This window comes from Chinchilla lanigera, unplaced genomic scaffold (assembly GCF_000276665.1).
Source record: "Chinchilla lanigera isolate Chin_1 unplaced genomic scaffold, ChiLan1.0 scaffold00035, whole genome shotgun sequence".
Taxonomy (NCBI): domain Eukaryota; kingdom Metazoa; phylum Chordata; class Mammalia; order Rodentia; family Chinchillidae; genus Chinchilla; species Chinchilla lanigera.
The window spans coordinates 6,918,020-6,939,689 of record NW_004955436.1 but is presented as its reverse complement, the minus strand read 5'-3'; the positions used below and the strand labels follow the sequence as shown (position 1 = coordinate 6,939,689).

The following is a 21,670-nucleotide window of genomic DNA, read 5'->3' as shown; positions in this document are numbered from 1 at the left end:
TGGTGAAACCTGAACCTAATAAAACAGACTGAAAAGAAATGGTAGGATCCTTCAACATGGAAGAGGAAGTATTAAAGGGGAAGCATATTAGATGGATAAAATCTTGATGGGATTTTTAGAATGTCATTCATAAAATCATCTAACATAATTGGATCTTTCAACATGGGATGGATGATGACAACAATAAAAGAAAGCACACAGTACATAAACATCTGTTACCCCAAGATGAAGGAAAGGATGCAAGTGTAAGCAGGTTCGGGAAGGGCTACGTAAGGCCTGGAATCAAGCAGGCAAACACAAGCAGCCAGGGCTGTCTGCAGCCCCTCTCGTCTGCTGGGCGCTGCGGTCATGGGAAGCAACGGCCTTCCAGGCAAACCCTAGTGCAGTGGATAGAGAAGCTGGGCCTGTTTACTTAGGCTCATGGTCACTTCTGGTCACCTGAGGCCGTTGCTCCCCAAGAACGACAGCTGAATCTTCCATGGAGGATTACACAGGAGGTCCCTGCATGCTGACTACCTACTGCACACTTCCAAACAGAAAACAACTGCTAACACTTGGGCAATCTGCCACTTTGTTTGTAGCTTGTTAAAATGGACTGCCCGAATGTAGATGTATTACGTGGGCAGGGATAGGAGCAGTGGAAGTGAAAGAACCCTTTCTGAAGAATGAGGAATTTGATCTTAAAGATACGGACATGTGACACGCAGCAAGCACAAAGGATGAGTCCAATAGTCTCTCCATTGCTGACTCATAACCTGAGAGGATGTTGAAATCGTAGAGCCATGGTATGCACAGACCAACACATATCTTCGGAAGAAACGTAGAGAGACTAAGTAAGGAACAGAGAGGACTGTGCATCCATGACCTCGCAACAAAAATGGGAATAACACTGATAACAGTATTCGTGGGAGGCCAAGCAGAGAAGATCAAGTTGTTAGCCCTGCAAATAGAGAAGCCGCCCCGCTGGGGCCATGCCCAGACTTGGAGAGCATAGTTCTAGTTTACTGTTTCCCACAAGCTAGGAGAAGGGAGAGCAAAACTGCCCTCGCGGTTCCAGTCTGTTAACATTCAGTTTCCTCTGCCACACCTCAGGGTTGACCTTCAGCACAGTGACGAGCGATGCCCATAATGCATTCTTAAGCTCCTACCCACACAATCACTATAAAGGGCACAACGCCAAAGGGTCAGGACTAATAGCAGATAGCTGAAAGCACTCCCATCAATCACTTGCATTCTGATTGGCTCCCAGGTCTTGTCCAGGTCATGCTATGACTACTTTATTAGTGTTGAAGGTCACCAGGAGCAGGCAAGTGCATCCTATATCAGGAAGTGTAGTGAGTCTCAGGAGGGAGATGCTGGGCGTTGGCAGACACTGTCGCTGTGACGCGGAAATCCAGAGAAATGAGTTAGGTCAGACTCCAGGCGCCACGCCGCCTCTGTGCAGATAGAATGAGGCAGAATAATAGAAGCCTTCCTGCCATTCTCCCCAGGAGGCCGGATTCGGTTAGCCCTTCCACTTGCGGCGCAAGAGGCTGTTTTCTGGTCAGCCCCATGCTGCGGGGCTGTAATTCACCGGGAGGAGGCTCAAGGAAGCGGAGGGCTGGCCCTAAGTGCAGCAGGAGAGTGCCAGGGGCCCGTCTGCAGGAAGACAGATTAAGGGACACGAGGACTATTTGGTGAAACAGCAGCGCTTAGTGCTGGCATTGGGCTCCCACAGAAATGACTGCCTGGCTGCTTTAGGCCTGGCAGCTCCATTCAAATCCAAATGCCGTCATTTCTATTTTGCCTGGTGACTAACTGCATTCACCTAAACTCGGGGGAGGAGGAGAGAAGGGCAGCTGCGGCCTCCCTCCCACCAGCCAGGGAGCCCATGCCCCGGGAAGATAAGCTTTCAGCCATCCAGTTTGGGCTGGGCTCAGTCTTTTCCAAACACGATTTTTACTTGAGGTCCGAAAAATTCAGATGATCTCACTGGCACGTGGTTCTGTAGCCTGGAAACTTTTCCTTTAGGGTAGAAGGGTTAATGTAGCTGCTAAAGAAAATGGAATCCCCAGCAAAAGTCAGTTCACAAAGGGAAGACTTTGTATCTCTTTAAACTAATGAAAGTATCACTCCTTATTGTGATCAGAGTTGTGAGGCGGATTACCACCTTCTCACTCCCAAGAATTTCATCTTCATGGTAAGACATAAAAGCCTAACATAGAACTTCAGACGGGTAAAGTCTTGCACGTGCTAAAGGGTGAAATGTAATGTGCCCTGTGATATAACGGACTCCTGGAGTTTACGTAAATGTTCACCCATTTGGTCTTTAACATTGGAAATGAAGAGTGATTTGAAGTTTACAGACTGTTTTCCTTGGGGTGAATGACCTAGCTGCCCTTCACCTCTGTCTGCTTTGGTCCCCAGAAGGGCCCAGAGCACATAGGATAAAGGACTCCAGCTGTCAGCTTGGAAGGGGAAGGCAAGTGGGCACAGCTCTCCCAGGGCCAAGTTCACCCCCTGCCTCAAAGCCTCGGGCTGAACAGGACCTGGGACTGTGGCGGTGGTCAGTAAATGTTTACTGAGTGACTGATGGACGGAGATGTCAGTGAAGGCTCTGATCACATATCAACAAACATTTAAAAGAAAACAAATCCAGATTCAAAGTGAGAGATTCAATATTTTCAGATGCCTGAATAGTTAACATTGCTCTAAAAATTCCCATGATCTTTTAAGGTCACTCCTGGTTACTAAAATTCTGCAACCTTTTGGAATAGTAAGCCGAATGTTTTCTCCTCAGGACAGATGTGCAAGCATTTTGAGGTCATTCTTGGAAAAATTGCCAAGACCTGAGAAGATGGCAGAACGTTTCCCCTGGGTAGAATCAGAATGGCCTGGGGGGCTGGCCTGTCTTCTGGTACTGGTACTGCAATGCTCACGGAGTTAAGCGCTTGTTTGGAAGGGATCACAGGGGACACAAAGGACAAGAAAGCCTTCTCCAAGGGCCCGTTTATTCTGTGTGTGCCGCAGGGCTGGGAGAGGTTGCACCACATGTGCAGAGCACTGGATGAAAGAGGTTTTGGATCTCTTCTGGTGCCTAGGGACATCCACTGTGCTACAGACCTCGTGGCAGGGGCCAGCGTCCAGTGTGTGGTCTCCACTCCCGAGCAGCCAGGCCTCGCTGAGTGCGCACGGCCCCCAGCAATCTACCACCACGACCCTGCAATACCGCTCTCTACAGTGATGGTCATACTGGGCCGAAAGCTTAGCGTTTGCTGCAGTGTACATTTCTGGCCGTTCCAAACAGTGCCAGGTCTATAAAACATAACTTCTTGGTTATGGCCAGTGCTGCAGAGAGGAGGAAGGGACAGGCAGCGGTGGTGGCGGTGGTGGTGGCGGCGAACTTTATAAAAGTTTTCAAAACCCACCAGGCATTTTGGACACCAAACATCTTTTACAAAGCATCACTTCGATGAGTCCAGAGTAAGCGAATCAGAGATGGATTAAATTCCCTTTGAATACACAGGATTAAAAGTTAAGAGAAGTAGTGCAAGACAACTCATTTTATCTAATTCACTGGCGATATCCGACAATAAAATGAATATTCACTCATCTCTGCATTATAAATTCTAGTTTGTGTGCACCAATGGTTGAATGAAGAGTTTCATGTGAAGGAAACAGAAAAATGTTTGCTGGAAAACCAAGAATGGGAAAAAAGAAAAAAAAAAATCTTTTCAGCATGCACTTTTTGTTTACTTGCTCAGGTAAATAAGTTCCCATGCAATTCCACAAAGGCGCTTACAGGCGGGCAGATGCAAAGAGTTGCATGTGGGTACATAGGGCTGGGCGGGGCACTTCATTTTAATGTTTGATCATGTTTGACAGACTGTAACAGGTTCTTAAATGAGCACGCACACGCAGCGACATCGCATGCCTGTGTGGTGCGTCCCCGGCCTGGTGTGTGGATCAGCTCTTCAGAGAGCTGGTCTCTTAGTGATTACTGGCTGACGCCTGACCCCAAACCCAGACCCTGTCCTGCAGTCTCAGTGGCCTCTAGTTTCCACGCCCAGGCTGTAGGGTAAACAAACAAGGGCTCCAATTTCATGCCTAGTAGCCTGGTAGTGTTTCTGCAGCGGGTTTGCTCTGTTTATTTACACACGGTTCTGCAGGGCTCCCTCGGGAATGGCGGAGGCCGAGGTTCTGGATTCCCAGACAGTCTATAACGGGGTAGCGACTGTTTCCGGAAACGTGATCATCCTCGCTAGTGTCTCCTCGCTGCTCGCAAAGCGCCTCGCCCCAGTTCCTCAAGTACAGCAAGCGCAAGCTGTGGACCGTGCGGATTGGAACTCACCTGGCAGCTCACCGTGTGCACACTGCCATGGTTTGGATCAGGGTTAGGCAAATGCCCACGTGTGGGAGGCGCAGTAGCCAGGTGCCGTGCTACTGGGAGACGGTAGGACCTAACTGAATGGGAGGGGCCCAGCAGAGGAAGTGAGGCACCAGGCTAACGCCCCTTCAGTTTACATTGGGACTTCGTTCCCAGAGGTTGGTGGTAAGAGGACGCAGGGAAGACCTGGCTTGTGCTCCTGACTCGGAAGTGCCTGCTGTCCTTTTGATCAATCAGAAGATGCCTTTCTGGCTTTGATCACCACACATAAGGTTGGTCAGTGAGGGAGGCCACTTTGCTGCCATATTGTTATTGGCATTTGGGTCCTAAAGAGATTCTTTCCAAGTTCTTGGTGTCCTGCACAAGGAATTGGACAAGACATGCAGAAAGGGTAGCAAGGTTTTACGTATGTTGAGGGTAGAAAAGAAATCCTAGGTTATCCTGAGCTCAGTCACTATGTTTTGACTGCTCAGTTATATTTTGTTGGTTCTTACAAGAGGACATGGGCAGGCTCCTGGGCTACTGGGTGTTAAGAGTCCGAGGCCAGAGGAGGTGTGCTGGACCGTTAATGAAGAAATCAGAGTGTTAGGTTCCAAATCTGGACTTTCAGGTTTTTCATGATTCCTGTCTTAACCCTATACATAACATATAAATTTATGCACAAATGGGATACTAAAGGTATAGATACTAAAGGAAAAGATAGACTAAATGATTTCAAGGTTAAAATCTTCTGTGTAGCAAAAGGCACAGTCAAAAGATAAGCCAATACAGAAAACGGGAGAAAATATTTACAAGTCATATATGTGTGATAAGGAGTTAAAATCTAGGATATAAAAGTCCTTATAATTCAGTAACAACAAAACTCTATTAAAAGTGTGCAAAAAACTTGAATGAACATTTTTCTAAAGAAGATATCCAATGGCCAATGAGCACACCAGAGGATGCTCATAATCATTAATTATTAGAGAAATGCAACCTGAAATGCAATGAGCTACCACTTCAAAAACTACTACTTACAAAAAGTTCATAGAAAAGCATTATGAGCATGTGGCGAAAGTATAGCCCATGTACACAACCAGTGGGAATGTAAAATGTGCAACGTTTAAGGAAAACAGTGTGTTAGTGTCTCAAGAAAATAAAAATAGAATTACCACATGATACGGTCATTCCACTTGCACATATATATTTGTCTTAGTCCATTCTCTGTTGCTATTACAGAATAACTGAGATTGGCTAAATTATAAAGTAAGAGGGTTTCTGTTGGCTGTGGCTTCTGGAGATCATCTGCTCAGCTTCTGGGGAAGGCCTCATGGTGGTAGGGGAAGTATCCAGATGCAGAAGAGTCTAAGTGCTCAAGGAGATGCTGACTTGCTTTGTAACAATCTGATCTGGGAGAAAGCATCTATTTCTTCAAGAAAGGTCTTAACCTATTCTTAAAGGCTTTGCCCCAAGAACTTTAACGCCTTTTAAAGGCCCCACAACTCTTGATACCAAGTCTCAATGTGAGTTTTACATGGATACTGTCATAGAGAATTGAAATCAGGGTCTCAAGGAGTTATTGGTACACCCATGTTCATAGCAGCATTTTTCGCCATAGTCAACAAGTGTCCATGGATAGATGAATGGGTCCGCAGTGTGGCAGAGATATCTGATGGAATATATTCAGCTTTCAAAAGCAAGGGAATTCTGCACATACTCCAGTGTGGGTGGGGCTTTAGGATCCTAGGTTAAGTGGAACAAACCAGTCCCGAAGGATGACTGGTGTGTGCTTCCACTTAAGTGAGCTAGCGTCGTCAAATACATAGAGGTGGTGAGTGCAGTGGTAGCTGCCCAGGACTGGAGGGACAGGAAGGGGAGTTGTTTAATGAGTGCAGATAGAATTTCAGTTTTGCAAGATGAAAAGGTTTCCGGATACTGATTGCACAACAGTATGAATATATTTAAAACTACCCAGCTGTACAGTTTTAAAAGGTTAGAGTGGCAAAGTCTATGCTGGGTGCATTTTACCACTATTTATTTATTTATTATTTTGCTTATAATAACACATACATTTATGTCAGCACAATGTGTATTCTCAAAAGTCAACTTACAAATACATAATCTAGAGATCTACTTTAACACTGAGTTTACTGTACTTGTAATTTACAATATCTCCTCGGCTTTGGTACTTTGTAGAGAAATAATAGACATCATATTTTTACACAGTTTACTTGTGTATGCTTGCACCACATGAGAAATATCCAATGGATTTTCAGACTCTGGGGTATAAACCAAGAGCATTGTACATTCACAGGAATTTAATCTGGTATGCATTATTCTATGCATGATAGATGAAGACTTGTGTGTATCGCTTTTATTAATGGTTTCTCACAAAACTGTGTTCACTTGTAATACGCAAGAAACCAGGGTGACTAGAGACACCCCAAAAAACTTTCACTGATAAGAAATTTCCCACTGTGAATTGCCATGTTTACATGTCAGGTCACGGGACAATAAGAAAAACTCAAGTCCTGTACTGACGCTCTCCCTTTGTGGGTGTGCATGCTTTCTTTTACCGCAATTTAAAAATCAGTGCCAGAGAGATTTGTAACAGAGCTTCATGGCACCCTTCCCAAAGAAGCCCTCTATGCTGGGAAGAGATGATTCTCAAAAATATTAATATTTCAACATCAAGAACTCATGTTGAAAGTAAAATTAAATTGCTGTTTTCAATGTTTCCAGCATGCTTGCACAGCAAGAAGTTCCAAAGCAATGAATTAAGAGGGTGCAAATGTTAGACATTAGAGGGCAAGGGAATTGGTGGTCTGCGCTGCATTTATTACCTTAAGCCTTCGTCATCCTATTGGTAAGTACTGCCCCTCCCCCTCCGATAGACTCCATGTATCGGCATTCACCGACTGAGGATGGAAAACATTTAAGAAGACTGCTTCTGCCCTGAAAACACCAAGTTTTTCCTGTCACTATTCCTCCAACAATGAAACCTAGCACCTCCTGTGTGCTGGTGTAGCCCCTCAGTGCAAGAGAGGGGACTTGAAGGACACGGGGAAGGATGAGAATGTGGCTCAATAGTAGAGCATTTGCCCAGCATGAGTGAGGCCTGAGTTTGATCTCTAGCTCAATAAATAAAGACAAATAAGTAAGTATACAGAGGATATGCCTAGGTTAGATGCAAATATTATGATGCTTTATGTAATTTTAGAATTTTGGGGGGATCCTAAACCTAAACCTATGTTAATACTAATAACTGCATGGTTTTTTATGCAGACATGCTTGAAAATGTTCCCTATACTATGTTTTTTGTTTGTTGCTTAAGCTATAGTATCACATATACAATATATATGCAGATACAGTATGCTGTATGTAAGTGCATATACTATTACATTGTGTACACATTGCATGCATTTGTTCTGTTGGAGTAGATACATTGGAAACCCTGGAAACCTCAGAGGATAGAGCACTTCCCATGTAGTATGTTGGATGTACAATGTATCTCTAGACATAGAAAAATGTTTAACACTTTCTAGAAAGAGAAAAATATTTAACATGTTTTAAGCACCTAGGGCTTTCCTAGGTGGTAAGAACTATTTTCATAAGTATATATGCATTGGTTCATTGGATTCTCCAGTAACCCACAAGGAAGGTATGACCCTTACAGGTTACAAAACTTCACTGGGTCACAGATCTACTGTCAGAGATAGAAGCCGAACCTAGGCAATGTGGCTTTAGAGCTGACATCCGGACCCCAAACTAAGCAAGCACTTTAGGTGACGGTGTGATTTGCTCTGGCGTGGTTGAGTTATATTTGCAGGTAATTGTTTACCAAGACAAAAGCAAAAATTGGGGGCTTGCATCTTGGTTAATATTTTCCAATGTTGTTCATTGCTTTCTTAGTTCAATATTAGTATCACTTACATTTTTTTTCTTTTTTTTTTTTTGGTACTGGGGACCTTGTGCTTGCCAGGCAGGCACTTATGCCACTGAGCTATATCTCCAGCCATATCACTTACAATAAAATAGCCATCATTTACTGAGCCCTTACTATGCCAAAGTGACTGTGCCAGGAATTTTATATGCCATAAAATATCACGTATTGTGTCATGTAATACAATAGCACTGTAAGATAGACTCGATTAAAGAGACTGAAGAGTGTGAAGTTTGAATGACACACCTAGTGATTTCTGGTGTCACCAAGTTTTGGAGGCAGTTCCCTGAATCCAAAAATGAACTGTGTGTGTGTGTGTGTGTGTGTGTGTATCAATAAGAACTGACCCCAGGGTCTTTGCACTGAGCTACATCACCAGCCACTTTTATTTTTTAACTTGTTAAATTGCTAAGTTGTCTGGGGGTGAGCTTGAACCTTAGATCTTCCTGCCTCAGCTTCAACCTCAGATCGCTGGGATTGCAGGCATGTCATTCCACATCTGGGCAAAAATGAATTGGTAATGTCTGTGCTCCACTGGTCCCATTATATCTACAGTCACTGACAAGATCTTCAACAGACTTAGAGAACTGCTAATCCTTGATCTCAGTTTCCATGGTGAAACAAGTGGTCATCCTTAGTAAAACTGTTTTCAGAGAAAATAAAATACCCTATACATTTGAAGTGAGAACAGAGGGACCACAGAACTGGAAGGGGTCGTAGCAGTCATGGTGTGGGATCTCCCCTGTGAGAGAGGTACAGGAGTGTCTGCCCAGCTTCTGTGTGAACGGCCCCAGCACCAGGAGCGCACTACTGCACAGAGAGCCAGCAATGCAGCCAGAGGTTGGGGGAGCCTCTCCCTTCTCAGCATTGATCTGCATTCTCCCTCTTGTGCCTGTGCTGCAACAGAGTAATTGAGCCTCGCTTCTACCTGTGAGCTTCCTTTTATCACGCATGCTTTAATCTCCCCACTTGACTCAAATATCAACTATTTCTGGCATAGCTGGAAGCAGCATGACCTATAGAACACAAGCATAGCTTTTACCGTCCAAAAGTCTGTTTGATTCTGGCTCGCCCATTGTTACTTACGAAGTCCTGTGGAAGTCGCTCAACTTCAATTTCCACATCATCATAAAAATTTGACAGATTAGTTTTGAAGGCTAAATGAGATGATATATATAAAATGCAAGCACTTAGTAGGCCCTCAGTAAATATTAGCTCTAAATAAGTCTTTCCTCTGGTGAAAGGACTGAGCTTTTACTAGCCTAGTGTTTTAATTACTTTTCTCTTGTTGCTGAGACAAAATACCAAAATACAAAATACACCCAGAATTAAGGAAGGAAAGGTTTATATAGCTCACAATTGGTGGAGGTTTCAGTCCATACTTGGCTGGCTCCAAGGCAGAGTGGCACATGGCAGAGGGCAACCATTCATGGTGGAGGAAGACAGCAAAAGCAGCAAGAGCAAAAAGGGAGGAGAGGCGGCAAGCAGCCTCTTCCCTCCCTTACATTGGTATGCAAACTACCTGCCCCAGGGCAGTGTAGCACTCACACCCACGAATCTATCATGAACTCTAAAAGCCCGCCCCATGACTGCATGTGGCTTTGGGAGGATACCCAGACAAAAACCATAGCACCTAGGTAATTCCCAGAATAAAAACTAGGGATACTGTATTGTACTATACATGGGCGATACCTATGATGATTGCATCTTCTTACGGCCACTCTCCTGGATATTTTTCTATCTAAGGCAGCTTTGAGATTCTATTTAATTTCAGAAGTAAAAACATTCCTTTCTCTTTTACTCAATAAGAATGAATTATTTTATGGAAGTCAACATTTCAAAGAAAATAGAAAAATTAACCCTGTGGATCTTCTATTCTGGAGGGAACACACAGCGGGGACCACTGGGGTTTTCAGAGCTCGTTCCATGTGCCATGCCAGCCTGGACCTAATTTCCAGGTATGGTCACAATCAGAATAGGACATGATGGGACAGAACACCTAGACAGCGTCATTGCTGTGTTCTGTGTGTGGCACCTCAAACGCCCACGACTTGCAGCTTCTTGCTTGAGCTTCTAGCCACTCCCCGTGTGTTAAAACACACACAATAAACATGCACAATAAGCTGTCTTTCATCCGACCATAAAGCCTTTTCACTCCCCCGACTTCAGGCATTTGGCATGGAGAGCCATCTGTGTTGGTGAAGGCCCGTATTTCTCTGTGCTCTGGATCCGGAAGCTTCCGGAAGCACCATAACCATGACCCCTGGCCCAGTGTCATTATCTCCAGTGTGCTCTGTGCACAGGAAATCCTGTGAGACTGGTGGCGGAGCAGAAGGGGTGAAGAAATCTCATTCATCAGAACAAGCGTGTCCATTTCCTCGGCTAAGGAGTTTGTCTAACATCCAGCGGCTTCCTCCGGGGGTTGGTGGACATGCTGATAAGATTAGGGCACAGAATCACTGTCTGCAGGTCTTAGGCTGCTTTTCGGGAGGCAGATTTCATCTTGCTAACTGTGGCCTCTTAGCTTTCCTAGCTGTGCAAAAGTATAAACTGCAGGGTTTACAATCTGTAACATGTTAAGATAGCACGTAATAGTATGGTGACGTGGTGTAGTCGTCACAAACTGAGAGGAATCTATTCCACCCAGGGATGTTAAACTAAACGTGTAGTCCCCACTCTCAGCCTCTCCACCTGCTGTCTGGCCATCTCAGGGGACGGAGACTCCTTCTTTACAGCTGCTGAGACCACAAAACCTCCATGGCATCCTGCACGCATCTTTCTCATTTCACAGCCCGCTGTCAGAAAAATCCCACCCGCTGCGCCTTCAGGATTCATCCAGAATCAGAGTCATTTGCCTGTGTACCTCTGCTACCAGGGGCAGAGTTCCAGTGCCCCTCCCTGCTTGCTCCCACCCCGGCACGGGTGCACACACGTGCGTGTGCATGCACGCGCGTGCACACACACACACTCAGTGTATTTTCACCAGGGTATCCAGAGTGACCCTTTTTAACTGGCAGTCAGGCTATTCGACTTCTCTAACAACCTTCAAAAGTTTTCTGCAATTTGCTCTGCGTTAAAACCCAAGCTCAGAAAGCCCCTCGCGCCTCTGACCTCTTTCCTTCCCTGCCTCTCGCTCACACCCTGCCCCGTGGGCTCCTTGCTGCCCTGGACCACAGCGGGATTGCTCTTGGCAGAGGTGTTGGCTGCAGCTCTTCTGCAGTGCTCTCTCCGGACATCTGCTTGGGTAACTCTCTCCCCTTCTCTGAGTCTTGGCTCCAATATCTCTTCCTAGGGAAGGTCCTCTCTGGCAATCCTGTCGTGCCACTGCTTCCATACTGATCACCTCACTCAGTTTCTCAGCAGTCTTCTAACGCACAGGCCATTCACTTCCCATCTTTTTTTTTGTACCCGCAGTGGAACTCATGACCTTGCACCTGCCAGCAGGTGCTGCGCCAGGCAGGCATTCCCATCTTTACTGTCCTCCCACCCACCTCTCAAGTGGAAGCCTGTGAAAGCAGGTGTCATGGATGAAGTTCAGCACCCAGAACAATGTGCGGCATGCAGTAGGCACCTTGTGTATAGTGGCTGGAAGAATGAATGGATGGAATCTATACCTGGTGAGGGTGATTGTTTGTGACCATGCAACAAGCTGGGATGACCCATTCCTCCATGGCATGTGGCTGCAGAAGACACTTTCTTTTTTAACAGGATGCAGGACAGGAAAACACTGGAGAAACCCTTCCAGAAAGTGCAAGAAAAAAGAAGAGATAGGCATCTTGGGATGACAGCGCCAGCAAATTACTCTCATGCTGTATTTTAGGATGAGTGACTTGGGTGTGGAGAACACTGTGTTTTAGGAGTTAGGACTTGTCCTTGTTTTTAATGAGAACCCAAGCAACTGATAAAAGCTGTGCAGATCAAGTTCCCTGCCTCCTGCACAAACGTTTCCTGGTCTGGTTTCAGGTGTCCCCATCCTCAGGTGGGTTTGTCATTGAGGGATCAACGCGGCGGTGACTCAGAGCTCGGACTGGTGCGGTGGGGCTGACGCGTGTGCAGTGTCTTAGATCTCAGCTCTTCATTCGGGCTGGGACGGGAGCCTAGGCCGAGGGGGCTGAGGAGCACGTGGGGTCGCTGTCTGTGCCCTGACCCCAGAGCTGCCCTGGCTGTGGGAGAAGGACCGAGTGGGAGATGAGCGAAGGGGCTCGCCTATGAATGAGATCTAAAGGAAAGAGAAGATGAATGGCCCTGGCTGGAAGCGGGAGCATGAATGGGAAGAACAGATGGGTTGAAACAGGGAAGACAGCAGGCTGAGAGGCGGGGAGGGACACAGGGCTGCTTGGCGGTGAGAGCTTCTTTCTGTATTTTCAAGCACTACGCTCCTTGGTGACATGAGGAACATGTTCCTTACTTTTTTCTCCGTAAAATATGGAAAAAGCAGATTCATCCTTCAAATTGGAAGTCATTGCCAGTAGGGAAGAAAATACTTCAAAATCTGCAGTCAGGAACAGCTTTAACAGTGCAGATCCAGAGGCCTTCCAATGACCCTCAGGCTGCGAAGCCACTTTCCGAGCCATTCTCTCCTGGACCTCCGGCCTGCAGAGATGCGCTCCCTTCGCTTCCAACCCAGGCCTTCCTCACCACGCCTCTCCAGGAGCCTCGGAGGCGGGGATTGAAGCAGGCAAGTTCTGGTCCCTCAGCTGCAGCAGGAACGTGCACTGCAGACGGCAGAGACCAGACCAGGACACGCGCTGGCAGAAGCTGAAGAACTTTCCCCCCAAATAGGAGCACCCTGTGTGAAGGGGACTTTTTAAACCTTTGGGGTGTTCAGCGTAGTTCCAGCTCAGTTCCTACTGAAAAGCCCCGCGTTTCTCAGCAGCCTCCTTGGCGTAATTGCCACGGCTGCGCACAGAGGAGCACGGGAAAGGTGTGACAGTCATTAACGGGGAGGAATAGGAAGCAATCAGCAACACTTGAAGCAAATTATTACCGTGAAATTACACTCCCAGCTTGAGATAAGTGTTCTGGATCTGCGAAAGCCATATACACCTCACTGGCTGAGCTGCGAGGGAGGAGAGTTTTCCTCTTTGGTTTATTTATGAAGTGCTAGGCCGGGATGGACGGGACTCGGGATGGGGGCGGGGAGGCTGCCCCTGCCTCTCGGCTTCCTCCAAAGCCCGACTTCCTGCGTAGACGCCCCTCTGGGCCAGGAGCTGCTTGGGGTGGAGTCAGAACCTATTGGGCGGACTGTGTTTTACTCCAAGTGGTTTTGAGGCGAAAAGCCCCTACTCTTTCTTGAATTACGAGGGAGGCAGAGTGTGGGCGTTCGCTGCCACAGCTCACTCGGCACCCTGAGCTGCTCAGCCACCAGCCTGCGGGCAAAGTTGGCCTCCCTGGGTGCGCTCCACTGTCCCCGAAGGTCTTGAGAGACCTGGCCTCTCCCGTGGAACTGACTTCAGAGTGCTCTCAGGTCCCGGGACTCAGTGGTTGCTATTTGCTTCCCCACCCACTGCCCTGGAGAGCTGCAGTTCTTGGGCCGCAGGTGGAGCTGGACCAGCCTCCCCTCACCTCTGCGTGCAGGGTACTTGGGGTGCATTGGGAGAAGCTGCCTCACTGCAGCGAAGGAGCCTCGGGTCTGACCCCAGGGGGAGCCACTGCTGTGCTGCTCCTCTGGGAATCAGGCTGGCGCCCGGGGCCCTCTAGATGTGGATGGGCAGCTACCCAAGTCTCTGCCTGCACTGCCCGGCACTCTTCCATCGAATTAATTTCCTGAGTGCATCATTCCACTCTCAACAGCCAGCCCAGAAGTGGTGCTAATCCTCTATCACTTTCCCTTTTTTCCTTCTTATATTAATCAAGAGAAAATGTGTAAGGAAATAAGGCTTTGATTCGGGTGTGTTTTTAAAGACTTGATTGAATCTTGGATGCCCTCTTTTGTCAAGGGGCAGGGAGGGGGTTGTAATCTGCCCTGAGCCCAGTGAGCTCAGACATACGGAGTAAGGAAGACACCACAAAGGTACAAGGGGTAAATTAAAGAATCATTGCATTGGAGGCTCTTCTTACCCACGCTCTCTACAATCTTAGAATTATCAGATACTCACACTGGAAGGGAATGTTGAAAGCATTGTGTCTAATTTCATAAAGAAGACAATAACACTGTCTGCACACACTGGAAAGGCTCTATTCCAATGTCTCAAAGCTTGTAAAATCTTATGAAACAGCCCATTTCAGTTATAACAGCATCAACGCTTTCTACTTCCATGTTTTTGCCTTCTAGAGATATGTGAAAAATTATTAATACAGTCTGAGTCCAGCGAGACACAGACAGATGAAATGCTATCACCTAGTACCATTTTTCCGACTCTTGCTCCAAATGAAGCCTCACTGCTTCTTTGATGTCTTCCTTGTGGCAAGATTTCAGATGATTCTCATTTTGGTCTCCATTTTGGACTCAATTCTTTCTAAAATTTGGTTCCCATGTGTGGTAATGGTGACACTGATGGTGTTCCACTACTTGAGGGAGATTTGCAGAACCTAAAATGACAATACTTATGAACGCACTCTTTATTTAGGCAAAAAGATAGAGCATAACAGTACTAAAATAAAGAGCTATATTCTAGCCAAAAGTTGTCCGATAGCCAAGGGTCTGCAGAGTGTGGGTCAACCTTATGTTGCCCTATAAGTATCATTCTAGCCATGCTTTCTCACCTAGAGTCATGTACAGATAGCATCTCAGAACCAGTGTGCCCCAAATGGATTTATGGTTGGGGATTCTGATCCCTTGCTGGTCACGTAGGCTTGTAACCAGATCTGATGGTACAGCTCTCTGGGGAACCCACCAAGACCAGGTACAGATCATCAATCTCATTCACTCTTACCAATGAACAATGCTGACAAGCTGGTAAAAGCACCCTGAAATTTGCCTCAAACTCATGTTCAGAAAACAAGTCTGTTAGTCAGAGCATGTCATACCTTGACCAGGGGGCAGAGCCACCTGGATCCATCTCTTATGTCAGCAAAACAGCTCAGGCCAGATCCAGGCTTGCTGGAATTAATTCTCAGATGCGACCTGACTTAACTCAGCATGTGGTGAGATTATGTTTCCCATGTTCTGGACACTATCACCTCCCACTCATTTTTAAATATTCTTCATGCTTTCCTCTTTCAGCACGAATCACTGACACCTCCTCTTGCATTTCAGCCAAGGATAAACCCATCTTGTTAAAGCAGGAAGTCCAACCAAAACTAGCTGTTGGAATCTGAAAATGATCTTTTCTCAGAATCCTGAAAGGTAAGGTGATTTCCAAACCACATCCTATCTCCTTGTTTTTGCCTTGACTCTACCCCTGTCTGGACCCTGCCGTGTACTCCTCTTATAGCCCACTGGTTCCTTGCTTATCCAGGAATCTTTCTGTAATTCCAGCTGCCTTGGCTGGGTCCTAGTGAGCCATAGCATTCTTGCTACTTCAATCTCCTAGTCAGAGTTCCTGCTGAGAATAATCTTTTCCCCCAAATTGGGATCACAACAGGAGACTTCCCTCTTCCAGTCCTCAAGGGCAGACCTTTTAGAGTGGCCACTCTGGTATGACCTTTTGTGTATGAGTTGTGTGCTGTGGAGTATCCAGCCATCCTCTTGGGGCTATCTTTCTGCCCATAACCACTGTCTTAGTCATTTTCTGTTGCTATAACAGAACACTTGAGACTGAGTAATTTATAAAGAAGAGGTGTACTATCTCAGTGTTCTGCAGATTGGGAAGACCAACAGCATGGTGGAGTTTTGGCTTAGCTTCTGTGGACGGTCTCCTGCTGCCTCCTAATACAGAAAGATCAGTGCTCACTTGCAGACCACATGGAAATTGGGGGCAGCCATGCTTTATCACAGTTTGCTTTCTTAGCAGCGAATAGTCCTCGAACAGCGAGAACTCACTTCTTTCTGTGAGAATTAACCCAGCACCATGGTCTGGGTTTCTTGTAGCCCAAATGCTTCTGAAGGTCCCACCTTCTTCAATGCCATTCCATCTGGAATCCCACTTCAAATTCAGGAGGAGACGATTTGTATTTGAACCACAGCACCAGCAAATTTGAGGTACCTCCCTGGTAATGCTCATTCTTGTAAATAAGACCCCTGTCTACCTCATGTCTGAGCAAGCCTGGATTAAGATATTTCAGGCAAGAATAATTCTTCAGGAAAAAAATTAAGGTTGCAAGCCAGCTGCAAAACAATGTTAGAGTTTTAGGGGCTGGGGATTTAGCTCAGTGGCAAAAGCGCCTGCCTGGCAAGTGCAAGATCGTGAGTTTGATTCCTGGTACTGGAAGAAAAACAAAAAAACAAAATAAAACAATGTTAGAGTTTTAGAATGAGATGCAAACTGCGAGATCATCTAGCCTGGTGGTTTTTAAAGTTTTTCTTTCAAGCATTTGAGTGCTTTGCTTTTTGAAATGGAATATGACATGGGAAATTAATAAAAATAGACCTGCTAAGGAGGGAGGGGTAGAAGAACTAGATTCAGACCATTTCAGCCATTTTGGGATCCTGTCAGGCTTTCTTCTTCCTCTGAGGAACCACTAGGAAACCCTTAGAGTGTACTATGTACGCTGCTCTATTCTAGTGGATTTATTTCAAAGTTTACTTGAAGACCGCAGATATTAGAGATTTCCAAACCATCAGTCTATACGCTTTTACTGTGTTATAGTTACCCCTTGCAGGGTTTAGGAAAGCAGAAACACCAGTTGTCAAGTGACTGAATTCTTGTGACTTCTTTCTTCCCATTCTATTCAGTCTGGATCCACTTGCAGTGTTTGTTGTATGCATTCTGAATGCAGCACACTGTACCACGCTGTTGGACAGGGGAGGGGACCAGGATCCGGTGCTGCCTTCGGGGAGTTTAAGCACCAGTGGGCACAATCCCTACTGTAAAGCCAAGGGTGAAGACTAGTGTGATAAAAATAAACAGACAGAGGTTTTGAAAATGAATGTATTAGTCAAGAGTTTTCCAGAGAAAAAGAAGAAGGGTATGCATGCATGCGTGCATGTGTGTATAGAAAGAGAGATTGATTGATTGAAAGAATTGGGGAATTTGGGGTATTGGGTCATGTGATTGGGAATGGCAAGTCTGAGTTCTGCAAGGAGGCCAGGAAGCTGGAGATCAGGAAAAGCGCTGCGGTTACACTTGGAGTCTGAAGGAATCCTGGAAGGTCCTTCTCTTCCTCAGGGTAGGGTGATCTTTTCTCTGAACTCTTCCACTGATTGAGTGAGACCCATGCACGTCATTGAGGGCTATTGCTTTACTCAAAGTCTACTGATTTGAACATCAATCACATTTGAAACTTACCTTGGTGAGCATATTCAGACTGATTTCTTTTAGACAAATAGGTAGGTACCATGGTCTACCCAAGTTGACACACAGAATTAATCATTGCAATGTAGAAAATTAGGCTTTGAGGGAATAACAAGAAAATGCCGATAGATAATAAGAAGTGAAGATTAGGAGTTAGGAAGGGGCACATCTGAGAAAATAAGAGGGTTGTGCAACTAATGCTAAATACGCAACAAAAAGTCGGTTTAAGCTGCAAATGGACATGATCCTGCTGCACAGACTGAGGCTGATTCTACACAAAACAGTCTTAGAAACCATTGCACTCAGGCAATAGCTTGACACTGCGTGATTCTCGTGAAGTCCACCCCTCCTCCATGCCTCTCACTGGTTAGGGTGTAGACACTGCCTCCTAGCTTTACTCCTAGAAATTGCACTGATCGGTCACAAGTTCTTCCTCTGTGTGGAGCTTAACTGGAAAATTGCTGTATGGAGTAGAGGTAAGAGCCCACTTGGCTGTATGACTATGGCTTATTAAAAATTGTATATAGTCTTACCCATTTTTCTGTGCTCCTATAACAATTTTCTTCCAAATGCAGGTACCTCTTAATTTTATCATTTGCAAATTTAAGGGGTGAAAATATTACTCACTTTTTATAGACCTGGTGAAGAACTCATTCTAATGCCTTTAAAAAAACATGTTTTTGTAAGTTGTGCTTGTTTTTCTTTTCCAATGCCGATATATATATTTATCTATACCTGTATCTGTATGTATAGATAGATACAGATATAGATAGAGGGCATTTCCAATGACTAGAGAACTATAATTTTAGTAACAGCAATAACACTTCAATACTTGCAGCAGCAACATGGGGCAATAATTTTCTGGGTAGTGATGGAAGAAGTCTCATGGGTTGAATATTTGCACCTTTCCAAAATTTATTATGTTGAAGTCCTAATCCTCAATAGTGTGATATTTTGGTGTGAGGCTTTTGGAAGATAATTAGTCTAAGATGTGGAGTACCCTCATAAGAAGAGGAAGAGACACTGTCTCCAGCACATGCATAGCCAGAAAGAGATCCCTCAGCAGGAACACAATCAACTGACCTTGATCTTGGTCTTTCCAGCCTCCAGAAGTAAACCTCTCTCTCTGTCTCTCTCTGTCTCTGTCTCTGTCTCTGTCTCTGTCTGTCTGTCTGTCTCTCTCTCTCTCTCTATATATATGTATAATATCTGATATATATTACTATATATTTTCCAGGAATAGAATCTATATATAATTATGCAAGAGATGCTATTAGCTAGGCCTGTGAGCTCAGAGGTTGGAGCGTCCCCAGTGACCGTCTGCATGTAGGAGAGCTTCTCCATTCTTGGAAGAACCAGAACAAGAGAGGCCAAGGCTGCAGCACCAGTCCACACTGAAGGCCTGGAATCTCCCTGAGAGTCACTGGTGTGAGTCCACGTGGAAAGGCAGAAGCTGGAGTCCCACGTCCACAGGTGACCTGCTCAAGGAGAGTCATGCTTTTTGCACAAGCCAACTTCTCTTTCTTCTCCTTTTCACTCCATCCAGGCTACAAGCCCACTGCTCAGTGTCACCCACAATCAGGGTGGTCTTACTCCCCCAGTTTGCTGGCCTACTGCCAACCATTTCTGGAAATGCCTCCACAGGCACACTCAGAATCATGCTCCACTGACTCGTAGGTGTCTTTATCCAGTCAAGGTGACAATGAAGATTCACTGTCACAACGTGTCACTCATGTTTCTGAGACCTCCTGCGCTCTAGGCTCTGGAGGAGGTCCTGGGAAACAGATGCAACTAGAAAGTGGACTTAGTTTTAGAGTCTGGTGTGAGAAAATTACTACAATAGAAACAGGGTCCCAGAAGCCAGAGCACATCACAGAGAGGATGCATTAGCTTTCCTCTCACTGGGATCAAATACCCGACACCCACAGCTGAGGGAGCAAACGGTTTACTTGTGTCATAATTCCAGAGGGTTCAGTGTCTGGTCGGTCAGCTCCAAGCTGCTCACCTCATGGGGGCCAGCAAACAGAGCAAGGCACAGCACCAGAGAAGGGACAGGGCCCCAGATTTAGACTCCATGGTCAGCGCTGCACGAAGTGTGCTTTATGAACCCACTGGGTAGCTCCCAGGCCAATCAAGTGGACTGTCCACCTTAATGGTGACAAACTCTGTTGTCCTCTGGTGGTGAGCTGGAGCATCAAGAATAACTTCCCGGAGGAGGTGGTGCTAAGCTGAGTCTTGGAGGGTGAGTGTGATTTTTCTCAGGAAAAGGCAGGACTTCTGCGGCAGAGGAGCCAGTGAGTACTGTCCAGCAGCGTGGGGTTCCTGGTGTGCTCGGGAAGCCCAGCCACTCCAGAGTGATGGGAAGGGGTATGGGGGTGAAAGGGAAGGAAGTGGGACAGAAGAGGGGGGTGAGCATAAGGAGTCTGTGGCTCTTCATTTTAGTACCATTTATTTGTTGATTTTTACAGAAGAGATGCACGGTGACAGATATTAATTAGTATATCTTTTAAGCTTAATTCTTCTGTAAGGTAGAAGTGGCTGAAATCTGAAAGAGGAAGTTTGTGCCCTGTCTGCTTGGGTCAGTGCAGTGCCCCATTTTAGCTGGTTTAACCCAGAAGTATCCCTGGGTTGTGAGATCTTGTATCTGCATAAAAATCCTTACACCATTTTTCTAAGTAAAATAGGAGAGATAGCCCATGAATGCTGAGCAGTATTTGGTAGAGATTGTCGTATGTTCAGATATTCAGAGATATTTCTACAAACAAGCTGTATCATACCACCTTAAACAGCTTTAATAAACAGTTAAGCCATGGTTATTAGCTGATTACACATCAAGTAAACATTCTCTATTACTGCAATAATGACTCCTCTGCAAGGGGAAATGGCCATTTTTGTTTGAAATTATTTGAATATAAATAATGTTGAATGCTTTCAACCTTTTTAGCCAATATATTGAAATAAAACAAGAGTTGGAAGTGCTCCTCAGAATATATTCTGCCATTATGTGAACACATCCACATCCAAATGAAATAAGAATTTATTTTAAACTACTGTATAGAGAAATAGTTTCCACAATTTTCATAAGTCACAGGCTTTTCTTCCATTTCACCTAGCAGTGTGTGCTGCTGCTTAGATCTCTTGCTTCTGTTTATCACGTCCTCATAGAGATTGACAATATTGACCTAGACCTTCACTGAGAGTGCTACATTTGTCTACCTATCACACCCACTCTTCTCCTGTCCATACCAAAGAGCACAAATTGATTAATTACAACTTTAACTTCTAACTATCTTTCTCTGAGAGTGACGCATAAGCTAATATCTTTATTTTGTTTTAACACTGGAGAACTTGGGCCACAGAAGCATGTCGACCATAACCATAGTACTGCCAATCTCTTTGGAGGAAAAGTTTATGTCTTCAGTTTCACTGAAGTGTATTGCCCCACATGAGCCACTCCTGAGAATCACTGTGAAATAAAACATATGTGTCCCCAACTGGTTTCTCTATGAGGAAAGTTATAATTTGTAGAAGTTATGGAAGAAAGAATAGCAGAGGCAGACTGCACCCTTCTCAGTTAGAAATTGTGTGTTTAAAGACTAGTGCTGGAACAAACTGCTAGAGAATTTGTTGTTTTCAGTGAAGTTTCTATTTGTGGGGTGATGTCTCAGGGTTATTGAGGGAAATCTTTGAACCAGTATGCCATATATTCATTTTTTAATGTGAAAGAATTCTAAGTGTGAAAATTTTAAAATCAGTTTCTTAAAAGCTTCCTTTTGTTAGATATTTTCTTAGACTCTAACAGAAATAGGAAATGCATTGAACTTAAACAACTGCCTTCAGAGAGATGCATACCTTGTATCTTATAGTGTGTCTCTTACTTTCAGAAGAAGTCTTGAGGCTGCCTTTCTCTTTCCTATACCGATGTCCCACAGTGTTCTTAACTATTGTATTTTCAGTATTATAGTATAGTGCTACTTTTTAAACAGGGCAAATACCAGAATTTCTACACAGAGCTCCTTATAGAAATTGGAATGCTGGGTGTGGTGG

The 21,670-nt window shown here is 45.3% G+C and overlaps 1 long non-coding RNA gene across 1 annotated transcript in view; it reads left to right on the top strand.

Annotated features, from left to right (window-relative positions):
* Positions 1–4,519: 4,519 nt before the first annotated feature.
* Positions 4,520–21,670, top strand: part of LOC106149019 — a 27,448-nt gene continuing 10,297 nt past the window's right edge. The window contains exons 1-3 of the long non-coding RNA XR_001234916.1: positions 4,520–4,638; positions 15,487–15,576; positions 18,861–19,096. This is a non-coding gene — a long non-coding RNA (uncharacterized LOC106149019). The remainder of the gene's footprint in view (positions 4,639–15,486; positions 15,577–18,860; positions 19,097–21,670) is intronic.